Here is a 26,096-nt window from a genome sequence, read left to right on the forward strand (position 1 = left end):
AGAAGGTCCTTAAAAACATCAGTGTACAGTGTACAGTACATTTGGCAAAACAAAAAAATGCAGCTTCAAAGCATCCATACTAAACCAATAAAAAACCCCTTAAAATACACATAGAGCAACATGATCAGAACACGTCAAAGCACTTCCCCAATCCTTACATTTATCAAGTTAGAACACGTTGAGCACCGCTGTCACCCGCAAGGGTAGACCCGGGATGTAAGGGACAAATCGCTGCTGCCCGCGGCCAGGCACGCAGACCCGTTTGCAAGACGCACCCTCATAATCCCCGCTCTACCCTAACGCCCCCACCCTCATTACATACAAGGATAGTTAAAATTGCCCCCTTCTCCCCTCGCGTTGCGAATTGCAAGGTTTTATGTCTTTAATAAAACGAGGTGGCGTGCTTAAATTTGAACGAATCGCTTAGGTAGTTGGTATTAATATTTGAGCTGTGCACTTATATACACGGGAAACGGGAATGTATATTAAATTTTGTTGTAGCTTTCACTGCGAAATGTTTGCATGAATATTCAGAATAGGAGATTATTTGGTGAAGGTGAGTGGGAGTATCAGGTTTTGATGGATGCTCGTCGGCTAAGTCATTAAGATTTCTTCGTTGATTATTTTCGTTTTGATCGGGAAACAAGATGAAAGATAAAAGACCAGAAAAATAATAACAAACATATAGATAAAGGCTCTTGTGATTTCAATTTTAGGATAAATAGAAAATAACTTAAAAATAAATAAATTGGATGCTATCGGATTTTATACACGCTAAGCTAGACTATGTAAGTAGTCCTGTATTTGCAGAAACGATATTTATATTTAGTTAATTCAGATTATATTTGTCTATAATTAATTTTGATTATGTTTGTAAGTAAGCGAAGTACAGTGTAGATCGGATTAGGTAAGACAGTTAAAAAATGCTGAGATATTTAAAGATTCGTCCAATCAGTGCAATCCTTCCAAAATGTCTAACACGCAGAAGCAAATCTAAAACTCTACACTTAACGGCGACGCCCTGTGAGAATTTAATAAAATTTCGGTCCAAAAAACCTGCTCCAATTTCAAAGCTACAGATAAGTCTCCCCAAAGGGAGAAGACCACAACCCTACAAATACAGCCTTTCCACCCGCACCTCCCCTTTGGATTATGTACGGAAGATAGTTAAAACCCGCCCTGAATAAATTTCGCCCGTCAATAAAAGGGCTTTTGTCCCTAAGCATAAAGGGATGTTTTGTTATCTTGAGGATTGGCTAATTTGACAATAACAAAAGGGTTTCCGTTTTGGGAATTGCGCCGAGATGATAATCAACTTTTTTGTGTGTTTACGTGAAAGGATTCTGTTTGCAATTTGATGCCGTGGATATTAAGCCTATGGAGGTAGTACTTATCTTTCTCAGATGTACTCATAAGCCTACATTGTTGGAGAATAGTGTTTTTGTACCTCTATATAATTCATGGCGGGCGAGCCTGTAAAGGATTCGAGTTTAGAATTTTGAGTGTCTGAGATATTGCGTTGAGGTTTTAAAACTCAATTTACTGTTAGAATTATACAATCAATGTATAAGAATCTTTTGGGCTTTGCAACAGAAATTAATGTTTTAATGCAAAAATTAGAAGTCTTCAGTATGAATATTAAATTGAAAATAAATCACGCTTGAAAATAGCATCCAAAATAAATCATAAACAAAGTCCGATCGGTTCAAGACAAAAGCCATATAATACGATTTAAAACGAAATGAAGCGTCGTAAATATCTAGAATTTAGCCCCTTATGGTCCTAGCAGTCCAGGTTCCGTACAAAAGTGCAGCGGGCGTCAAGTGTTATGGATCACCAAGTGCCGCCTTCCGTAGACTCTACACTCTACTGCGATGGCGTTTCTTGCTCGTTTTTAGAGCATCTATTGTCCCCAAGTATTTTATGGTCTTTCGTGATAGGTGCGGTTTTGTTTTGATTTACTAGTTGTTTAAGATTCAGGTTTAGTGGATTGTAATGCTGATTAAGCTTAATTGTTTGAAAATTCGTTTTCGTTATTGGATAAAACCGAACTCAGGAGAAAGGAATTGCAATGAAAAAATAGTACACTTCGGATATAAATAATTTATTGATTGATAAAATAAAAATAAATGGTACATTTATTTTAAAGATAATATTTGTAATTAAATAACTACCTTTGGCTATACGCAGGTATCCCATAGTCATCATGATCAATATGATCAATATATCATTACAACATTTATCCTTCTCACACTTATAAAAGCCTAACAACTGACGATTAAAATGAACACAAACCAGTATATAATCTATCTCCAAAAACAACCCCCCGTATAACGGCTAGCCCGAAAGCCGATAGTTTACAAACGTGCGTCCTTCTTTTTTCTTTAGCCGACAAACAGTGGGTTCAAGAGCGCCGCTCTGACCCCGGATGCTGTGTTGATCAATATAACTGTGACGTGACGCTGTTCCTCGTTTTTGAATGAGTAAAAGTATTTATAGCGTCACTACAACGTAGTACTATGGGGTGACTTGTGGTCTAGTTATTACGGAAAGATAAAATGATGACCTATAATAAATTATGTGTAGATATAGTACAGTTTTTAATGCCTAATGAATACTAATTTAGGTTTGTTGTCGAAGGAGGTTCATTACGAAATAATTTTCCCTTTCTCTAGCTTCAAATAACCCTTTTACCAAAATAAGATCACCTAGTACATTGTTTTAATTTTAGAGAAAATTCGGAAAGCGAATGGCAGCGGATTAACTTGTCCGTAAAAGGAAAAAATAGAAAACGTATGGTTAATATATGTAGATGAATCTATGTTGTTTCTTAAGAGATGTATGTATTAGCGTCCTTTCACAAGTGACAGGGTCATTAAATTCTCAATTATCTTTATTCAAAAAGAGTATTTTCTTATTCATATTGTGCAACACTTCGAAACGAGCACTCATACGGGGTTAGTAATTTGTAATTTAGAACTAAGATAGGTACCTTAAAATAATTATTTTTCTTTCAACACCCAATCATATAAACATCTGTACCTGTATACAAGACAAATTAATTAATTTTAGGGGCCAGGTCAATTTGGGCAAGCGTCACTCGAGGAGGGTTGGCACGTCTGCGTTGGGCACCTGACATCTTCGATAACACTCACCTTCGCCGTGACAACCCTAGGTATATTGCTATAGCTTTAGTATAAAAGTTTTGAGGGCTATTGGCGGGTACTTTTTTGTATTGGTAAGAAAATAAGGGCTAACTAGAGGTGTAGGGAAATGTTTAAAAGCCCTCGTTTTATAAGGAAATAGGGTTTTATTCGTGATGATACAATGATAAATAAGAACGCAAGGAATCGTTATAAAAAGTTTATTTTTAGTTATTTTTGGTTAAATACAGACAACATTATGTATAACTTAATCAACTGCTTTTTTGTTCAATCGCCCGTAAAATCTCTCACAATCTTTACCCGAAAACTACAATCTACTAAACTACAAACATTATTTAAACACAACTTATTACAACGAATCACAAAAATAATTTATGAAGACAAGCGCTCAAAACCCTACTTCAAAGGCTTCACGCATACATTATATGTATGTTATATATGTAGGTACTTATACGAAGGGGAAGGATTAAATAAACAAAGTTTTTGTAGAAATCCCATGAGTTAAAACATCAAACAGTTTAGGTGGGCGCTGGCCGGGATCGCTACATTTGCCTAGATTACGGGCACGCGTAAGGGAAAGTACCTATGGGGGTTATGCGGACGAACGATTCATAAACGGTTTGAAAACGTTTTGATTCCACTTTTCTAGATTTTGTTGGTCGATCGTAGAACATTGTGTCTTTTATGTAAGTATATAAATTCAGTTCAACAATTCAAGATTTTTAAGGTTAAGAACTTTAAAAAACATAATTCTAAAAAGTTAATTTCATGTAATTCATGTTATGTGAGAGCACATTTTGTAATAAAGATCGAAGTTAACTCTCATAATCCCTCATCATAAGCTTTGTCCGTTGTCACAGAATCAAGACTGACAATCTAATCCATTTGCGCTACATAATTAATTTCATTAAGGCACAAACAGTTATTTAAAACCTTTTTTGTACAACTTGTATCACCCACAGAGTACAAGATGAAAACTGGAATGTGGAGTTTACGTCAGTCTAGTTGTATTGTTTAATTCTTTCAACTGACGCGTATCACATTTCTGACGTTATCAAATCGGCCCTCACAATATCCACATAAAAACTGGGCCGAGTTAAATCTTCTCTGTTTTTCGAGCTATTTTTCTCAAGGGTCGTGGGGAGTGAGTTATCGCTCGGCCCGGGGGTGGGCACAGGTAGGGATGCCCTCATTTTTTACGCCGAGGTTAGTTGAAAGAGGTTGGGTTGCCGTATAATGGTATTATCTGTATTCGGGATCTCATTGACGCCAATTGACTTGTACATGTTTAGGCATGTTCAAAACGAAGGTTTTGAAGCGGGTTGAATTTAATTTGAACTTTTTGGATTGGTTTTGTACCTGTATTTTTGTTTAGTTCAGATCATTTAACACAACCTGAATCGTGTGGTTTTTATACAATTGTTTTGTTTTGTATATCTTAGAATGTTAGGGTATTTGCTTTAATTGCTATTACCTGTATTGCCGTAAGGTGGATAGTGCACCTTAAAGCAACCAAGTCTCGATTCCAATTAATTTAGACAACTTTCAAATGTTCTGGCCTAGAGCAAATTATTTAACAAAGGAGGGATGTGATCCGTGTTTAATTGTTCCTTCTCCATATGTATAAGATTATTCCCGAATCAGCTTAATGTAAAATTAATACAGCAAAAACGATAAATCACAAACAACACATGGTACAGGAGCCGGTCATAAATTACGAAGATTTAATTAATATAACCGAACAAAATCTTACGGTCGGCCATTTTGGATACCGTTATCCCACCCTCCTGCCCGAAACAGACGATTACATTTCGGCAAACCGAGTTTATGTAATTCGAAAAATAAATGACACGCAACAAAAGGCGTCAATGCCGTGCGTGAAGAATGAACTCGTTCTATTTTCGATTTTTGCGCGCGCAAATGTAAGTTTGTCTCTTCTTTACCCCTGTCCTTCGGCGGGCATAATTAGGGACGTACCCTACGAGATGAGATTCGGTTGAAGTTTAAATTGATTCAATCGAGTACCGATGTTTCGCGCGAGAGGCTTCAGCCTATACGATATTTTTTTTGCTTCTTTTAGTATTTTTAATGTTTACACGGGACAAGGAATTAATTAGGGATCGGATTGATGTTGCGTTTGATTAGCTTTTAAGGCAGTTTCGATTTGGGCTCTTTTTTGGCCCTTTTTATTAACATAATCTTTTTTTGACATGATTTTTTTAATATATCTAAAAATCTTCTACTTAAATATATTCTTGTTTGAGTACTTTAGTTACTTTAATGATGCTTGCTTTAAATGTTTCGCGAATGGGGTCGCTTCAACTGTGTTTAATAGGAAGTCTGTTCGTGACAATAAGGGTTGGTAACGGTACATAATTCACCTTTCTCTTCGAAATTAACATTTCGTAAAGTACGCTACACACATTCGTTTCATTTTATAATTTAAATAATATTTAGCCGACGTAATTTTTTAAATAAGAATTTGTTCGTTAGAAAGCGAAACTTATTCTATTTGTTTGACCAATCAAAAATAAGGGTTCGCTAAAAACGAAATTGGGTAACTCACAAAAATCATGCAAACTTTTTAAAAACATTTTTCTCCGCTATAGTCTTTCTCAGTAAAAGTTTTCCACTTTTACGCTTGAAAGCGGTATATTCAACTAAACCAAAATTCGGCGAAATAGGTTATACATAATACCTGAGTCTATATACCTACGGAAGCTATATACAGGCACTCCACTGTATTAGATAATTAACCGCGCAGCTGCGTCTTACCCCATCCATCACCGGTCTGTTTTTAACCGACTGCGCAACGACGGGTTCTGTGTTTACCCGGGGTAACGGCGTAGTGGGGAAATAATCGTATTTCACTCATGCCTCTGATCGAAATCCTGATTGAAGTTATTTAAAATGAAAATTAATGTCTGTGTAATGATGAATGTTTGATTCGTTCCGTTTTTGTTTGTGAATTTGTATGTTTATTGGATTTTGTAGGTCATGTGTTTGTTAGTTGTATCGGGATTATTTGGAAATTCTAAGTATGTAAAATTGACTTAATTACGAAAGTCATTGGTTATGGTGTGCAGGGTATTGTCTAAATTAAAATCGTTTAAATGGATGTGTGTTAAGAGTCTAAGTAATGTGACTTGAAAAATGTCATAGTATTTAATGATTTTCATGTGTACTTGTATTCAAGATTCATGTAGTCATTTCGTAACATTTGTGTGATATTCAGTACTATTTGTTTCTTTTTTAGCCTTCGTAAGGATAAATTCAAATCTATATCTATACTAATATATAAAGCTGAAGAGTTTGTTTGTTTGTTTGAACGCGCTAATCTCAGGAACTACTGGTCCAAATTGACAAATTCTTTTTGTGTTGAATAGACCATTCATCGAGGAAGGCTTTAGGCTATAAACTATCACGCTGCGACTAATAGGAGCGAAGATACAATGGAAAATGTGGAAAAAACAGGGCAGGTATAAATCTTAACTTATATCTTCTAATCACATGGACGAAGTCGCGGGCAACAGCTAGTAATTTATATTAAGGGACGAAGTTTTTCTGTAAGTAACGAAAAAACCTTTAAAACCTTTTTGAAACTAATATAATTACTTCTAAGATATCTACCTAATTAAGGTCAAAGGGGTCTTTAAAAACACGTAAAAATAAAAATAAAACAAACTTAAAACGAAAACCTTCTTCTAGGGCTTCACAACAGAATTCTTATTTAATCTCACATTAAAATTATAGCCGGGTAACATTTCCATATTTAACCGGTTCGTCTACGGTTAACTAGAGCCGGGCCGGATAAATTATTTAACTCGGAACTCTCGGCCATTTCCCCGTGGAACAAAAGCTTGGTTTAGAATTATATATGAGTCGAGCTTAAAGTTTAGAAGCTCGATGTGCAAGTCTAAAAGCTTAGGTCGTCGTGTCTTACTAATCTCATAGACGCGACGTGGCAATTTTTTTAAAAGGTAAAATAAAAATCGCGTGCAGTCGAAAACAAAATGGAACTCAATGTTAAGCCACAGTCCATTTTTCAATTTCAGGTACCGAATGTGAACACAGCTTTAAATTATGACATTATTTGTCTTAGTAACTAAATACTTTAGATATTAGTACTTATTATTTTTCATTGTAATTAATTTTGATTTATTGGTAAATTGATAATAAATTAATTTAATTGAAATATTTCCTATTGATAGAGAAATGAAAATACAATTTCAATAACTACTTCATAAGCTAAAAAGAAAAGCAATCTCAGGTACATTTATTTTTACTAACTAGATACATAAAATACATAAGGTTGAACGGTAAGTAAATAGTATGATTAGCAAGAGAAAAAATGCCAAAACAGCTAAATCGTCACGTCAAGTCACGTCAAGCAAAATCAAATCCGTCTTACGCCCGTCCTGTCTAAATGTTCCGTGGTCTGTGGAGGGGTGCAGTCAGCACAACATTAGTGGACGGCCGCGAGGCTGCCTGTCAGCTGTTAAACGCTCCAAATGTGAATCACTACTTGTCCGAACTCAAATAGACGCCTTCTAGCCAACGTTAATACTTTAGCACTACAACAATACAATGCTGCTAACGGAGACCTACTGGTTCTCAACCAGTTTTAGCGTGTTAATTATAGTCCGTTTTGAAGTTTATTTGTTTTTAAATTCTACGGGATTTTTGGTGGGGTTTTTGTTTTTGATAGAGAAGGTTAAGGTTGTGATAGAATTTTGTTAAAGAGGTTTTATGGTAATGAATAACATTTCGTTATGGAGTGGTTTAAAAACAGATTTTATATTGTACATTACTTTTTTGTCTCCATATCGGTATAGATTTTATGGTTTAAGAAAAATAAATAAAAATCCAAATTAATTAAGAAATAAAAGTAATAAACGGACTTATTGATGAAAGCATGTATTAGTATTCATGATTAAGGACCGTACATACCGTTTAGGGTCAAATGAAGGATATAAATGGAACCTTGTTACAAATACTGCTCTCTCTCCGTCCGTCCATCACCAGGCTGTGTCTTATGGACCGCGATAGCGTCTACTACGCTATAGTGGAAATTTGAAAATTTTACAGATAATATATTTCTATTGCCGATATAAAAATAAAGATCGGGGTTCAGTTCGATCTTAATTTTGTTCTTACGGACATATTTATATTTGTTTGGTGAATTTGTGGGATTTTTCTTATTTATCACCCAGTTCTATTTTTCTTTAGCCATTTTGTATGGAACCCTTTAAGCCGCGAGTCGAACTCGTAATTGACCGGTTGTATAAAACGAACAGTTAATAGTTCCAAATAGAAAATAGTTGCTAGATATTCCATTTAAGTAAAATAAGTACTTATTGGAACAACAAAATTACGACATCCAAAATATTTCTTAATTTATGACGCAATTCAAAATAGTGGCCTTATTTAATATAGTCCCAAAAAGTTTTACCTTACACTAAATTTTCAATTTCTAGTAACTAAAACGTTTCAGAATTAACAATTCGCAGACATGTGTGTTCACGAACATTCGTTCTGATGTTGTCTTTCAGCGCAAAATGTTACGCTGACGTCACTCAAATTATGATTTTATTACAGAAGAGATTATTTCATCTCTTTTTTCTATATAAAGTGATGTCTTATTTTTTTTATTGGTCTTTAGAATTCTTACTTGACATACTTTCTCAGACTAACGCCTGTCTTATTATATTGTCTCATAAGAAATGTCTGGACTTAGGCTAATAATGATGTGCCTTTTAACGCAATATTGAGTAAGACTAATAATCTTGTGACTTTTAATTTAATATAATTTGTTGGGATAGCTATACTGTCAACATATGTTACATTACATAAAAGAAAAAAGATTAAGATAATTCTCAGATTTTAATTAAAAGATATCAACTATATCCAACAAGACGACTTATAAGAATAAACTACTTTAAAAATGAAAAAACTCTCTCAGATTTAAGTAACTAGAATAAAGGAATTTAAGCAGTAGAAACATGCAGCAAGTCGGGTAAGATAAGAATTAATGTTGGCTCCGTAATAACCTAATCCGTTAAACAACAGTACGAAAGCAAAGACTTGGAACAAACCTCGCCTCGTGTCTGGGGCTTTACTTAGGGCTGTCAGACACAAAAAAAAGTATAAAAACAAATTGACTTGAAGATTTTATTACTACACGAGAATATTCCAAAAGGTAGACCAATCGTTAAAATATCTGTCTCTAATTTATTCCTATGATATAATGATTCTTAACGGTGCTTGACTTGAATCTAGTTGACGTATCTGAAATTATTGTTTAGAGAATATTATACCTGAAAATGCAATTGGTAGCTCGATAAATTACATTTTGCAAACGTTTAATAATTATGATAGAAAACACCGGCACTAGTAAAGCTAGATCTTACAGAGACAAAATTCATACTATTCAAGAAAGCAAGATTCTTATACGTACATATAAAATCTAATCAGAATCTCTGCTTGAAATCTTTCTAACAGGAAAAATCGAATAGTTAGGAATATGACTTTGTTTTTTTTGTGCCAACCCTACGGTTAGTCAACGTAGTAGATTTTGTTTGTTCGTTTTATGCTGCAAGACTTTGTGTAAGCTCGTCTAGTGGTTTCCCTTGAAATATTACCACCTGCCCTTATTTATGTCTTTACCCAAGACTGTGCTATCTCTAACTCTACTTAATAGGTACTTAGTATGGAAATTGGATTTTTAGTGTTTCTGCTTGTGTTTTGTTTTTGGAACATAATCTTGAGTTATTATTTAAGAGAATAGAGAGTCGTGGAAGGATTTGGGGGAGGCCTTTGCCCAGCAGTGGGACACAGTGGGCTAGAGAAAAAAAAAAAAAAAATTATTTAAGAGCATCATCACCTTAGCCATTTATCAACTGTGTTAGGGTCGGCTTCCAGTCTAACTGGATGCAGTTTTTAGAACGGTAGGAAATATTTAAGGAAACAATTAGATTTTCACGAATGTTTGTTTTTAAGTTAGTCTACGTACCTTCTGTCTTTAAGAAAGAGAACGGTTTAAAATTTTATTGTACATAAACAAACATAAGCTCTTTTTATCGTGACTTGAGATTCTGGTCGGCACCATGTTATATATTTTTGCCACTGCACGACTCCGGAGTAAACGTACTCTCTACGAAAGCACGATGCCTTCCATAACTCCAATAAATCAAACACATTCTACGAATAGCAATGACCGCCTTATCAAAAATTCATCAAATCATCGTTTGAAATAAGAATCCATTAGAGACGGCAACGACAAAGCCGTCAAATGTGTCGTCAAATCTACCGTCAAATATCTATTTCTGTGATATCGAAATGAGTCTTATGAAATTATTCATAGACAGGAGTCTGCGATCAGCTGCCAATCCTAATACCGGATACCGATATAAATCCAGAAGGATTCCGCGTTTTATTTTGGGAGTGCATGTCACACTTTTGTTTGTATCCTGTCACTTGAGGATTCTCACAGACAAGTGACAGATTAAATAAAGGCGGCCATATTGAAGAGCGGTATTTTTAAAAGACGACGTCATTGTGAAACGGAACGGAGTTATATAGCCGTTTAAAAATGGAAAAGTGGCGTTCTAGAATTCGGCCGTTACAGATTTATTTTTCGAAATAACTAGTTGTTTTGATTTTATGAAGAATTTCGAATGTAAGTTACTTAGTTTTGCACTGACGCCATTTTTTATATTGTTAAATACAATACCACTATTTATGGTTCATGTACCTGCTAACGCATCTACCGGAAAATTATCCTTTAGGGAAGAACATTTATTTAACCTAAATTACTTTTAAGAACAAGAAAACAATATAAAAAATACCATTAAATAAATTAGAAACACAAAAACAAGTACCCAGCACAGAAACACTAAATCGACCACAAACATTCTAAATCAGTCTAAAGCTAAATAATTATTCTTTTTTTTCAATCTATACGGTTTCGTGGCGGCCAGTCTCCAGTATCCCAGATGCGCCTAGATTAAATGAGAGTGGATTTAATTGGTCAGACGCTGTCCGACAAATAGTGGCGTATTTATACACGTCTTGTGTTCCCCCGTTATTTACGAGAGCTGGAAGAGGAATGATGCAGACCTGCCTTTATCCTGCGCGCTTAAACTTTGCACAAATGTGGGACTAGACCCTGTACTGTGAAGCTAAAGTTATTGTTGTTGCGTGCAAGCGAGATGAAGATATGTGTAGTGAAGTGTGATGTCTTGTTTCTATTATGGTTTGAACACTTTGACAAGATTTTTCAATTGCTTGCTTACATTTGCGCAAGAAAAAACATAAAATAGATTATTGATATTGATTACGATCTTTTGCTCCCGTTTGCAAGGTTTAAAATCACACAACTTTTAATGTAGTTAGTAGTATGAAAAAAAATTGTCAAATTTGAAGTCATTTTCTTAATTATATATTAGTCGTCGAGGCAAGTGTATAACTCTACCAAAAAACAACAAAAATCTCTCTTAATTAAGACTACATTCAAAATATACGGAAAACTACGTGAATTTCCCCAAAAAGTTAATATCCCAACGTGTCTGGAGTTACAATAAAATTAATTAGAAGTCGCTCTAAACAATTGCCGTGCGACAGATCCATCTGGAGCGAAACAAAAAGCGTTGCAGCTGCGAAGCCAAATTGAAACAGGCGACGGAGCTCATTACCAGAGCCACGACCACACTACTTCCCCGCTCCGTAATTAGAAATAGAATGATTACTATGTACGTAGATTTTAAATTTAGAATACGCCGTTCCAAAAAGAATTAAAACGATATTTAGTATTCTTTTTCTTTTATTCAATTATAAAACCAGTGTGTTTTTGTGTGAGTTGAATTTATTCTTTTTAAATGATATAAAAACTGCTTTTAAGAGGTACGCTTAAATAATGACCGTAAAACTAAAATGGCGACGTTTCTAGATAAACGCTGATAAAACTTGGGAGACCAAATGAGCCGGTCGGTCCGCTAGGTGGCGCAGAATTCTTTCATAGAGGGAGGAAATTGGACGGAGTAATCACTACCTTTTGTTTTAATTGAACGTTCAATGAATAGATTCAGGCGAGATTTAAGTAAATTAAAGTGTGAAGTTGAATGGAATGGTATTGCTGACAAAGGTGGTCTCACACGAGCTTTTTGTAGCGTCGATGCTCTTTTGTTTTTTTAATTAAGAACTAGAAGTTTATTGAAGGTGTAATGTTCGTTGTGTTACGAACTGCGAATAGAAATACTTAGACTTTCTTTGTTATAGTAAATAAGCGATTTACGCCGCTTTCTTGAAGAAAAGCCCAAATGATCAATTTAAAAGTTATAAAGAGAAAAGAAGCTATTTTTGTTTTAAGTAACAGAATGAATCAGCATAAATTCAGTCACAACAAGAGATTGAAATAAGAATAAATACGCAAAATGCAACCAATGTAACACGCAGCTCATTACATATCACAATTGACAAGCCTCCTTTAAACCAACAGAATAAACCAACGAACCGTATATCAAACAATCAATAAAAACAAAGCCGTAATGTACATAACCTATGTTTTATCTGGCAGTTATTTTAACTCACAAAATTGCTAATTAGCTTGACAATTGTAGATGAACAAGTAGGTTTAGTCGACTATAAATTGTCATGTACTGTATTTTATAAAATGGTGTTTTCGTGTGTTTTTGTTTTTGTCTGTCCGTAATTATTATTATTGTGTCTGTATGAAAAATTGAAAAAATATTGCCTATAATAAAGTAAAATTATTTTAACAAAGAGTTGACGTAAGTGCGAGTTATTTTCTCTATTTGGTTATATAAATATGTTTATTTGTTCGTAAATGATAAGCTGTTCGTCTTTTAAATAATAATAATTAATACATACTTTTTATTAACCTCTATTTTTGTTCAATTAAGATTGCTCACTTTAGTGCATTTTTTTCTCAATGACGAAACATTTTTAAACCTTAAAGTAAGCATTAAAACGTCGTTAAAACTGCCACATTTACCTACGAGTATATGATGAAAGTATATTCTCGGCATCGCTCGTAGCACGTGTTTACAATTCCTTTTGTCCCATTATAAAGCCAGCGAAGGCTCGACGGAAAATTCATATCAATTATCCCTTTTCAGCAGCTCATTATATATTCTTTCATAAGATATTCCAGCGTTAGGAGTCCCCTTTATGATGGCTGTATTTTGTGATAATGGGAAATTAGGTAGCGTACTTTTTAAAATATTCGTTTCTTTTTTAAGATTATTTTTCAAGTTGCGTTTGTTTTCTTTGACTAAAAAAGGTTTGTAGCAAAGCAACACATTTATGATATAATATTGTGATTATAACTTTCGGGAAGCTATTCCCTAGGAATTCATAAAACAATAAATAGGGATTTATTGTTTTATGAATTCCCACTACCTTGTTAGGACATGATTAAAGATTACGATTTTTTCACGATCTTAAATAAAAATGCTTGACTTCTTTATTTATTGCATTCATTCAATTTTACAAAGCCATAGGTGCTTATCAAGTTATTATGCTAATTATAATACCTGCTATTTCTTCAAATTGACGATAAAATGCTAAATAAAACATAACCACCATTCTGCAGTCGGGCAAAAAGTTCCGACTAAAGTTTTCGACATTAAATATTTTAGTAAAATTATTTTCAGGGCTCCTACCACTAACTTACCACTTAGTAGCCGCAGTGTTAAACACAAGACTGGTACTTTACGCGGTAATATACCTTTTTGGTTGGTTTCCTCTTATAAGGTAGCATAAAAACGAGTTTTATTTAAGTAGTGTTACAAAATAGCACTAGCATGTATTGTAAGTTAAAACATGTTCAAACCTTGCTAGTAATTATGTTCCTTTCCAAATATGCTTACTTTTTTATTATTTTGAGAGATCACTGAATAAAGAAAAGTCATGTACTATCACTCTACTCTTGGTGGCATTGTAAATGCGATTCCAACGAGGAAAATTATCAATCTGACTTTCTCGAAGTCAATTATATCCTCTTCCGTAATTCAGTCCTACGGAATCACTGGAAAAGCGGTAAAAGAAAGCTTCGTCGCGAAACCTGGAATTGAATTTGCTAACCCGTACTGAGTTAGCGTGGTGATATACCTAATACTCAAAACTTCAATATATGCGAGAAGGCCTGTGCCAAACAGTGGGACTTATATAGGCTGATATTATTATTGTTATAATTTAATATCACATAGACAGCATTCTAACGTTACTGAAATAAACCAGGAAAGGCCATATAAACGCAACCCACGCACGCGGTACTAAAAGTACGGTTTACAAAGTACCCTTTAACTGTCAAGCACTGCTTACGGACAAAATGTTAATAGTTTCAGCTCTTTCGGAGTCTGTACGTGGAGCGAGGTACAAATGGGTTCAATGAGGGTTTGGCACAAATTATCGTAGTAATGCGGCGCGTGCGTCGTGTACGACTTAATGAGGGATTGTGTGCGACATCACGGTGGACGGGGGTGGGGTTAAACATAAGCGGTAGCGGGTAATGTGGAACTTCAAATACATTTTGCAGGTACTTGATTTTGGAATGTTTGTAGTTGGGGATAAGGTTGAAATTTGTTTAGGTGGTTTCAGGTGTAGCAAAAGACTGCAAAAACTGATGACTGATGATTGATAGATTGATGGCCGGTGGTTTGCTTTTTGAAGCTAGTATAATAGTATTAACTTTTGTGTTTTAAGTACCTAGTTGTATAGTTAAATAAACTTGACATATGTCACTATGTTTATATGTAAATGACAATAGAATTACTGCACATAGCACATACACTATTCAGGATGCAGTTCATTTTAAGCCGACTATTTTTGCAGTGTAATCAGAAATTACTTCACTTTTTAATAATATAATGTCTACACGCTACGGTATGCATCGCTCATCACTTGTACCATAATTCATATTTTTAGTGGAGTGCGTACTTTACGTTCGGGTTTACGAGTTATGACGAATCCGCGTGTTTTTCACAGATTAACGTATGTATGTAGCTGACCATGTAAACTTAGCCTAAGCACATTCCTACTGCTTACTGCAGACTCGGAGCTTTGTAATATATCGTCTCTAAAATGTTTGTATTTTTACGACTGTTCTGTTTTTTGGGTAAGCAGTACTTACTTTGAAAGCTACTTTGGAAATTTGTATTTTACTTAAACCCCGACGCTAAATAGTTTGACCGATGAACCAATTCGGAAGTATTCTTTTTTTTATTTGAAAGAGTTTTTATAGCTTCCTATAAATTGTTTTCATTTTACCTTGTGTTTTATAAAGTTGTGTACCTACTGCCTTAAAAAAATTAATGAATTCAGAAAGTTGGCACTAAGGTAGGGTTACTATATTTTTAAGATTAAGGAAAATGAGAACAGTATAATAATGTCCAAGATGCAAGAGATTTTTCTTTCCTTGGACGTTTCGTTAATTCATACCCGTTTCACGATTTCTTTTGTTTTTTAAGCACGTTATTTGCAGTTCAAATGTACATGAAATCACACAACAGATACCTATTCTATTGTTATATAAGTTTCGTACGCATTGTTTGCCAATTTCATTTCATAAAAGGTACTACATAAATATAACTGTTGACTCACTTTTTTTGTTAGTTCATCTTTTTTATTTGCACTGTGCTGTTCAAATACAATATTGAATTTCGCTATTTCAGAAATAATACTTTTCGACTTCTATTTACGTTGAAATAATATTTATCTTCTTTTTTCTTTGTTCGTTGAGCTTTTTTGAATTATTTTAATTGCGTATGTAATTGATTAGGTTGTGATTTAGTTTTTTTTTTAAACGAGTCCTACACTTATTTATTTAAGTCTGGTGTCGCGTGAGGATTCTCAAGCATACGAGTCATGTGTACAAAGACACCCAGCCTCAGGACCAGCTTACGTGGATCAAAAAGAGGCATGTTTTAAGTGGAAATCGAACCCGCGACATAGCGCTAACTGTGATTTTTTCGTGGTGGCCTCCTGACCTTGTTCAAAACATTTTTGATACATTTTGATTTGCTACTAACATAGTTATGACTTAATTTGTTTAGTTCTAAGTGTCCAAGTCTACCTTTAGCTTAGACTTTCATCATTATCGAACGGATCAGAGTATATTTTTCATAAACCCTAAACTCACTTCTTCCAACTTACAATAAATAATAATTTTCCGAGGGCCTTAATTATCGGTTTAGATTACTTTTTAAAATTGTAATGAAAGTCGTAACTTGAGCTCGCGAGGGTCTGCGGTCCAAGCACGCCACATAACGCATGCACCCTCTGTCATAATATTCCTTACGTAGGTATGATGTTGGGGGAGTTTTGTAGATCGTTGAGTTTCCTGGATAGGAAATATCAGTGTTAAGGGGTATTAAGTATGTAGGAAATGTATTTTAATATTTCATTAATGGTTCTAGTTTGAAAACCTCTTCTGTTTGAATAAGGCAGCATCCTTATGGACACCTACCACTATGGCGGAGGAAGTGGCTGACTGGCTTTTACTGCCTAAACCTAAACCACCGTGTAACGTCTCCTGCGTTTATTTGGTGCGTGGCAATGTTTCATCACGGTCAAAAGTTTGAAGACGCATCCAGAAGCGGTCCAACGTATAAGCAGCCAAAACCAAGTTCCTGCCAGTATTTAGTTGCTTAGATGTTTGTGTACCTATAGTTTCAGACTGAAGATCATAAGTCTTAGACTCGGGCGAATGAAAACTTCAGTATTTGCAGGATTTCTTTAAGGAATAATCAAAAATATATTGCTTCAGAGTTTTTGGTAGATAAACTATGTAACTAAAGAGGATGTGTTAGTATTTTTATTCGAGAACCACGACTCGAAGGACCTTTACACATTACAAAAAAGCTTCAACATTATATTCTCCACATAACACCCGCACCTACTACATTTTGTTAATTAAACAACATTATAAAACCTACCGTTTTTAAAATGCGTCCCTTTTCCGTTCTTATTTTACATTTAAAGTCTTTGCGGGTCCAGGATTTATATTCAGCGGGCACTTCACTGTACTCGAGAGACCCATAAATAACGCCGCAGAGGTCTGAGCCCCAACTTTTCCCGGGTATGCCCGGGTATACCCCCCTGAGGGGTCGGTTAGACCCGCCCCTAACCCGCAAACGACTAAGGTAAGGTCACCGCTCGGGAAAGATGAAAGAACACCCCCATATATCTTTTTCAAAGTGTGGACTGTTTGAGAATTTTAATTTTGCGAGGGAATGTTCGTTTTAACGGTAATATCGGTGGAGAGTTTGTACATTAATTTTTGAGCTCTCCGGTTGAGTTGTGCCGTGAATGGTTGAATTCCGGGGTTCGAAAAGAAAAGTCAATATATTTTTTGGTTGTTTTCGGTCTTAGATATTTGACTTAAAGTATTGTATGTTGCAGTCAAGAGACGTATTATCCAGACACAGGGATTTTGTTTGTAAATATGTTTTTGTTTTATGAATAAAACTGAATAAGTCTTCAAAAATTCAAAGGCAACTGAAATTAAGCTGGGGAAAAACCCCCTAACAAAATTTCTGCTGCCATATATACTATCAAAAAAATATACGACTGTATGAACAAACGTAAATGGCAGTCTCTTTCTGTCAGTCCAGCGACTCTATACAGATTAGTTCAGATCTCACATAGAAAGTAAAAAAAAAACTACTTCAATTCCATCCTTTAGCACCACACACATGCGTAGGTACCTAATCAACTTAAGTAATAATGTAGGTACAGGGTCACTTGATTAAAATGTATGTTGGCGTAGACCAAATAAAGAGGGTTTTATTTGCGTTTCGTCCCTCAGGCTATGCCGCCGAATAAATAAGGGTCTCCACTCATTACCGTACATTCTTTGACTGTAATGAGGGTGGAAGGGATCTCGAATGATTGAGTGGTAATGACGTCTTTTCATTTGGTTTTTTGGAATTGCTTCGTGTTTTTCATAAAGGATGTGGTGGGTACTGTTGTAACGAACATGGGTGTATGTAATGGTGGAAGTATATAGGTATTGTAGAGTACGGAGGGATGATAATGGACGGAAAACGTTACGTTATTTGGAGTTGTAAGACAGAGAATTTTGAGGATTTGATATGCAATCGATGCTTGTCTAAGAGGTAGGTTTACACATTGCTTTAAATAGTTTTGTTTCCTGTAAAAATATTTTCTTGAACATAAGAGTTGTTTATCTGTTACTTGAAGGATGAAGTTAAAAAAAAATGTAGGAACAAAGTTCTGACCGACCTACTTCTCGGTCTCTTTTCTGAAAAACACAATACATTTTCATGTGAGTGAATTTTCTTTACACCAAAGTAAATTAAAACGAAACGAAATTAAACAAAAGAAGGCACATTCTAAAATCAACTCATTTATCAACTGGCCAAAAAACTTACACAAAGCAAAACAACCCGATCCTTATCAACACCACTTGGAATAACAAAAAAAAAAAAACAACGAAAAAAAACATGAAAAAACAAAAGGTTAAAAGTTGTCCTTATTTGAATTTTCATTAAAACTTTCTCCCGTCAGGAACAAAGAACATTTATATTAAAAAAGTCCGGCCGCGGCCAGATATTTATCTGTAGTCTCGAGAGCGGGCCGAATTTTAACTTTCCGGCAAAGAGTTTGAAGACAAAAATGTAGTAGCGACACTTCTTTGGTTTTTTAATGAAACCTTTTTTGTTTAGTAGTCCTTATATCAAATTTAGAGGCTTTGAAGAAGCTTGGATGCCATGATCAGAAGAAATACATTATTTTTTTACGTTGTTCTGTTTAAAAGTAGAGCCCTGCGAAACTCTGCGAAAGTACCAATCTGCGTTATAATTTTATTGTAATGTTAAAAAAAAATATAAAGCGTAAGAACGATTGTCTAAAACACACTTGATGAGGTATGTAATTAAGTAAATAATTTCATTCAACATAATACTTGTTGTACTTGTTGTACCTACCTAGACAATAAGTGAATGATGTGGTCGCCTGTAATTGGAGGCGCACACTAATATTGTACGCAAAAATGTTAATATGCATGTAATTGTGTAGCCTCTGTTGGCGATCCGATCCAATAAATAAATAAATAAATAAATAAATTTCGCAAAATCTTACCGTACGTTGAGCGAGTAGGTATTTAGCTCAAAACATTATCACAGCAGATACCAGAATATATATTTCTTAAAAAGACTATTCATATTTGATTGATAAAATCCATGTTATTTAATATTCACGAAGTTGATATGGTTTTAAATTGTTGGAAAATAGATGAGTGAGAATTTTAATGTGGTGTAAGTGGAGATTTATTAGTGAACTAGTTACGACCGCAATTTTCAGCGGAAAATTTTGTTATGTTTTTCAAAATAACCCTTTGTTTTCATGTAGGCACGTAAATAGTATTTATGTAAATGGTGTTGTACTGCCGACATTATGTATATGGTACTGTGTTTATGTGTTTGGGGAACAAGTTACTGACAGCTTTGAAAGCTTACTTATGTTATAACCGAAGCGTCCACACTAGTAACAAATAAAGTCCCTTGATCAAATAAGATGTAGATCTAGCTGCCTCTTGTTGTTTGCCTTAATAAGATAGTCAGTAACGCACCAACTTAAGATTCGAACCCTTGCTTGACGCACCCTTAACGAACGTTGCTAATTCATTTTAAGCTTAGCTCTGGCTGGAGGCTTCTTAAGTCTTCTTAAGCGAAACCACTGTTTATTTGATTCCGTATCCAAAGGTAACGGAACCCTATTACCCAGATACCGCGGTCTATCCGTCCTTTAGTCCGTCTTTACCAAGGTCGTATTTCGTATATAGTTATAGGTAGGTATATAGTTGCAATTCTCACAAAATAAATATTTGTAATAAATACAGATGAAGCAACCACTGTTACGGTTATGATGTTATTGAGTGACAAACCCGATCGACATGTTTTTCTTCAGCCTATGTGTATAGTAGCCGATGTTTCGCGAGTTTGACTCAAAGTTAATAGTTTTTATTTCAAGTAAAAATATTGCTATCAAGAGCCTATTAATACGTTAACCAAACTCCACAAAGCCTTAAAGCAATGTTTCTCCAATCAAAACTAGTTTGGAACTAGTGTAAGCATCCTTCAAGTTCTGTTTAACAATAGTAGTGTCGTGACCAACCAAACTCCTTGAAAGTTGTCTGCCTACCGCCGCGTCTGCGACTGCGCCCTCACTACCCGCCCAGCACCACAAGACCCGCCCAGGCCACCGCGCCTAACTTGCAGGGCTGGCGAACTTACTGACCGTTGCTTTACCTTCCGATCATATTCAACCTAGTATTCTTGTACATCGTCAATATAATATAAATCATTGAAATTCATTTATTATTGAATTTAAAAGCATATTAGATTTTTATAGGTATAATTTAGTCTTTAATTACTTGTCTAATTAAATGGTGTTACGAGAGCGGATAGAGTAAGAAATGAGTATATAAGGGGAAGTTTGAAAGTGGCACCGGTTACAGAGAAACTACGTGGTAACCGGCTGTCATGGTATGGGCATGTTATGCAGAGGAATGAAAATCATGTGGTAAGGAAGGCGTTAAGCATGGTGTGGTGGGGAAGAGGACGACCAAAGAAACGATGGATGGATTGTGTGAAAGACGATATGGGTGTAAAGTGTGTTTCTTGTGAGATGACGGCCGATAGGAAGGTATGGAAGAAGATGACATGTTGCGCCGACCCCAAATAAAATAATTGGGATAAGGGCAGGGGAATGATGGTGATGATGATGATGTCTAATTAAATGTTTATTGATAACGTAATTATCGTTACGTAACGTACATAAATCTTTTGGAACTGGCCAAAACGTGAATTCTAAATAGAACCATGAACATCGAAAAGATGTGGTCAAAATTGGTAGCCCATCCGCTATAAAGAAATGAAACCTATATATGACACTTAACGAATTGTTTTCAGGATTTATCGAGGTTCAAACTTAGATTACTTTTAAATTATAATTGTGAACTTCTAATGACACTTATTTTTAGAGTTAGTATGCACAAAATATTGAAAACCAAAGTCAGAACTTCAAATACCCAATATCAAAACAAAACAGTTCCGTATATTTGTATTTATTCGTAAATTACAATAATTATGAATATTTACGATGAGGCTTTATTAGTTGTGCGTACTTGTGATTATCGTGGAATCATTATGATGAATTTACACGAAAACCACCAAATACATGTATGGATCGTTCAAGTAGACAATTAGTGTTAATATGTTAATTACATGGAAGAGAATATCTGAGTATTTTTAATGTTAATCTACTTATAAGTGATTTAATAAATCTGAATTGCGAACTTTGAATATGTAGTCAGTTACTTTAGGGATGCAAAACATGTAAGAATTTTTTTAACAGAAAGATTTTATTTAATTTTAGACCATGTTTTATGAAATTCAAAAAACTTTTTAACATGAAACTAAGAATCATTGTTATTAATTACGGTTAAGTGATCTCCTACGTATAATTTTCTATTTAAATAGGTATAAATTCTATTTTTCAGGACGATTTGTTGAGTTGTTAGTCTTTTTCCTAACAATCGTGTCCAGCCAGCCCTGGTCACCGCACTCAACAACGACCGTCAACTTTAAGCATTCCCACTTGAATATAAACTTTTTGAAACGAGACCCTAAATTAAAATGTTCTAATTTCAAACATAATTTTAACTTTTTAATAACGCACAGGCGTTGCTCCGTACAGCCCTGTGCCGATAGCAATCTGTTAAGTCCGGTAATTAGATTTTAGGTTCTACGATTCGTGATTGAAGAAAAGTTACGATTAGGGGTCCGGGAAATTGGACGTTACGTTAAGGGCGCAATATGGGTCCGGGGTGGGGAAAATGACGTGGAAAGTATTCGATTAAGTTGGGCATATGGCACCCTAGATTAAAGGGTCTAATTTGAGAAGTGGTTATAGAGGTAAAAGTTGTTTTTTTTTTGGATTCACCTAGCCTATCGTTATACAATATATTGCGTATCTCGGTAAGATCAGTTATGTGTCTTTTTTTTTAGTGAAACTCAAATTACAAGAGACACAGAAAAGTTGAAGGAATCTAATAGGTAAATTCTCTACGTCATGTGCCAAGTTTGTTAGCAGTATTTTCATGCAACTCTTGTTTTTAATTGTAATTACTAGTAAATCTAATTTACTAAGTCATAATATGAGAGGTGAGATAGTTAAAAACCCCTAATTGACTAAACTCAGTGTTAACAATATAATCCATAATGAAGTTCATGATGTATCGTAGTACCAATACTAATAATATTAGTTAACTATACAAATCAGTCACTCAAAGGTTTTTTTCCATAACAGCCTGCGCAGTCGAGCGTTCCAACCGCGGCGTTTCACCCGTTGGTCTGTTATCACCGAGTAAGGAAGCGTGAACGAATCTGCCGTAGCTGAGGATGGTAACTTTTGTACAATTACCGCACAGTGGCGCCGCCCCGCGCCCCGCGCCTGCCCCTCCGCGGCTAGCACCGTCTGCAAAATAAGTCAAGCTACTGATTTAAATAGTAAGGCACTCTTTTCATTTTAATGTATGTATGTAAAAAGAATGGATTTTGCTGGAAAAGAATATATTAGCTATAGATATGTCCTATGTATTTTGATGCCCTTGTGTTAGGAAGTTCTAAGAGAGCTTAAATCGTTTTTTTTATTGCGACGTTCAATACATGTTTTTGTTTGTTGCAGTTTGAGAAGAGGAGCGACCTTTTCTTCGAAAGATCCTCAACAATTATAGATGAACAATTTATTTTTAAAATTTATTAAGTATTAGTTAAAGGTTTCCTATACATTTGTATTATTATTTGAATACACGAGGTACAGGTTCGATTCCAACGCAGGTACAGTACCAATGTGACTTTTTCAAAGTTATAATACTTCATAATTAATCCAAGAAACCACTGACAAACGGTGAAGGAAAGTATCTTTATGAAACCTGGATCCTAAATATAAGAATCTCAAATAATTAACCCGCATGGTGATCAATACTCGAAACTGGAAGGGGCGTCTGCCCAGCCGTATAAAGGCTGGTATTAGCTAAATGTAAATTATAAATCTGTTAAATATATTAAAAAATGGGCTCACCCAACAAATAATAACACCATCGTACACAATATTTCATTCTAAAGAACACTAGAATAACCAACAGCTATAACAATAACTTGCTCACGGAACCCATTAAATCACTTAAACAAACTTTCCCAATCAGATAGCGAACTATAAAAACCGTACATGCTGACGCTACTCTCAGAAGTTGCCCACATATGAGTTATAGCCGTGCAAGGATAGAACCACTGTCTAACTTTGCACTTTACTCGTATTTTACACATAATGGTTATGTATGACCGGTTAAACTTTCATACGGAGTTCTAATTGAGAGTGCGTTCGTCTGGGAATTTAGTCTCAAAACTAACTTTGGTTAAAATAGTTGGGAGCGAGGTCGGAAATTAGATTCGAGCTGAGAGCGACGCCATGATGGTTTGGATTTGATTCAAAAATAGTCAGCCTTTGACAAATGGGTTCGGCTTTCAAGAAAATTTGTTTTTGTCACGAATTGAGAAATTTTCGTTGGTGGAATTCACATTGCTTTTATTAATTAAGTTTTAGTGGGAACGCACTTAACGTTTGAAAATTAAAAGTCTGTTTTAGTGTACTCATTTAGAACAAATTGTGGTAAATCAAAGTAATTAATGGAAACTTAATATTATCAAACTCGAACTCAGAGCAAATCTACCATAGTATACAATTAACGAATTAAGTGTTAGTTATCGTATTGAGCAGTAACTTTGGACATTTTAAAAGAATTTTTATTTACTAAAGTAAAGTGATTAATTATTAAATGATACAATCGTTTACTCACGCGTATTTATAGGGATTGCCCGACTACTTTCCGGACGAAACCGGAGACCTCGATCATGAGCTGACGCGGCTACCAACTTAACAATTAACTTTAGACCATCACAGAATAGACAATAAAACACTATAATATAGTTCACGTTTATCTTTATATCCGAAAAAACATTACAAACAAACAAAAAGTATTACGCTAAGTAAGCATATAACATGTTTGTAGTCTACTATGTTGGACACAAGCAATAAATCCGAAACCTCACAATTGGTTTTCGCGCTTGTTGCTACAAGTCCGCCGAGGCGCTGCCGTAATATATTGACATGGGATTATTTACGTGGATGTTTTGTTTAAGAACTTAATATTATGTAGTTAAAATTATATGGAAAAAGAATGGGTTGATTGTGAGAAAGAAAGCAGTGAATGGTATGGTTACTTAAAGAGGTACGGGGTATTGCTAAGATACTTCTCGGATATTAGGGTATTGAAACAGGATAAAGGACACTTGAATATTATACAGTAATAAGATATTATATTCTTGTAATTAGCCGAAGCAGATTCTTGGCAGAAAAGTAACATTGTGAAGAAACAAGGACAAAAGAAAATAATTGATTGATTTCTTCATCGGATTTGTTTTACAGGTGATGCAAGCACGCATGCCAGCATGATTAATAGTTTTTTTCTGTCGATCAAGTTCCTTGCTTATCTTACAACTTTGTGTTTTACGGGTCCCGTTTATAGTTTTTGAGCTGGTCCTATGCATACATAAACGTCAGCGGCTTATATAAGAATAAAAACAGACTATAATTTTGTTCTTATAGATTATGGTAAAGGTTTTTAAATTTAAAAAACCACATGTTGTATAACAATACTCTTAAAAACTAATCGACAATTTACAAAAAGCCCTAAAACATAAATCCCAATTACAAACCAAACAACACTAAATAACAACTCGTCGACGACGTAACAATTTTAATTTCGCGCATTACGTTTTCAGAAAGCACTTTCGAACTAAACCGACGATTTAACCGAACTTAGCCCTGCGATGCAATGCGAATGTTTCGCGAAAATTCATGATAATTTCTACTCCTAATAGGAGCAGTCGGTTTAATTTCACGTTAGTTTTACGTCAGCGCAGCTTCGCGAATATTTTAGCGACTGTTAAATATTTCTATGTAAGCAGAATAGTTTGAATGCGGTTGTACGTTTCCTGTTTACGTGCATTTGAAAGTAAGTATGTAGTTTTATTTGGGTGTGTTTTTGGTGTGGCGCCATCTGGTGGCGCGCTTTCGAACTATGTTTTAGTTTAATGTTTGAAATTAGTTTTAGTAGAATTATTTGGATGATGATTTAGAATAATGTAATTAATAAATGGGAAATATAGGAAATAAACTATTTTTTTTTTTCAAATTGTCTTTTGTATCTACACCCAATTTTTTTTATCAGTCAAAAAAGTCAAAAATTAAAAGTAACAACTTATTTGCACTTTCTACACATTCCAATCTTAATTCCAAAGCTACACACATTCAGTCTAATACCTACAACATACAAGTAAAACAATTATCTCAAAAACTTCGCTTAAAAAATAAGCGTCGACGTGGTATTCTAATTTGAGTCAGCAGTCGCCACCTAGCGGCGGGCGCAGGAACCTCGTGCTCGAAGGGTCTCGCACACTCGACTATTAATTTCCTAAGGGAACTCTACACCCGGCCCTCCTACCACGTGATCGACGAAATTAATATTTTTATAACGATTTATTTTTGTGACTTTTTTAATTTTTGTTGGTGAGGTACTTTTTGGACTGAAAGGTATCTATGGTTAGGTTTATACCTGAATTATAAGACGACTCTTATTTCTTTAGCGAATATTCAAAACGTCAAAGTGTAGGAAATTAATAGGTTGGGTGACACCATCTGACGCGTGGCCATTACTCCGGAACCTTATCAGGTAAATATTTCGACAGATAATGTCCCAATTACAGTTATAAGATTAAATAGGAGTCAGTTAAATTTATCGGAGGGAATGTCTTTAACGGATCTGTG

This window comes from Trichoplusia ni, chromosome 11, assembly GCF_003590095.1.
Source record: "Trichoplusia ni isolate ovarian cell line Hi5 chromosome 11, tn1, whole genome shotgun sequence".
Taxonomy (NCBI): Eukaryota; Metazoa; Arthropoda; class Insecta; order Lepidoptera; family Noctuidae; genus Trichoplusia; species Trichoplusia ni.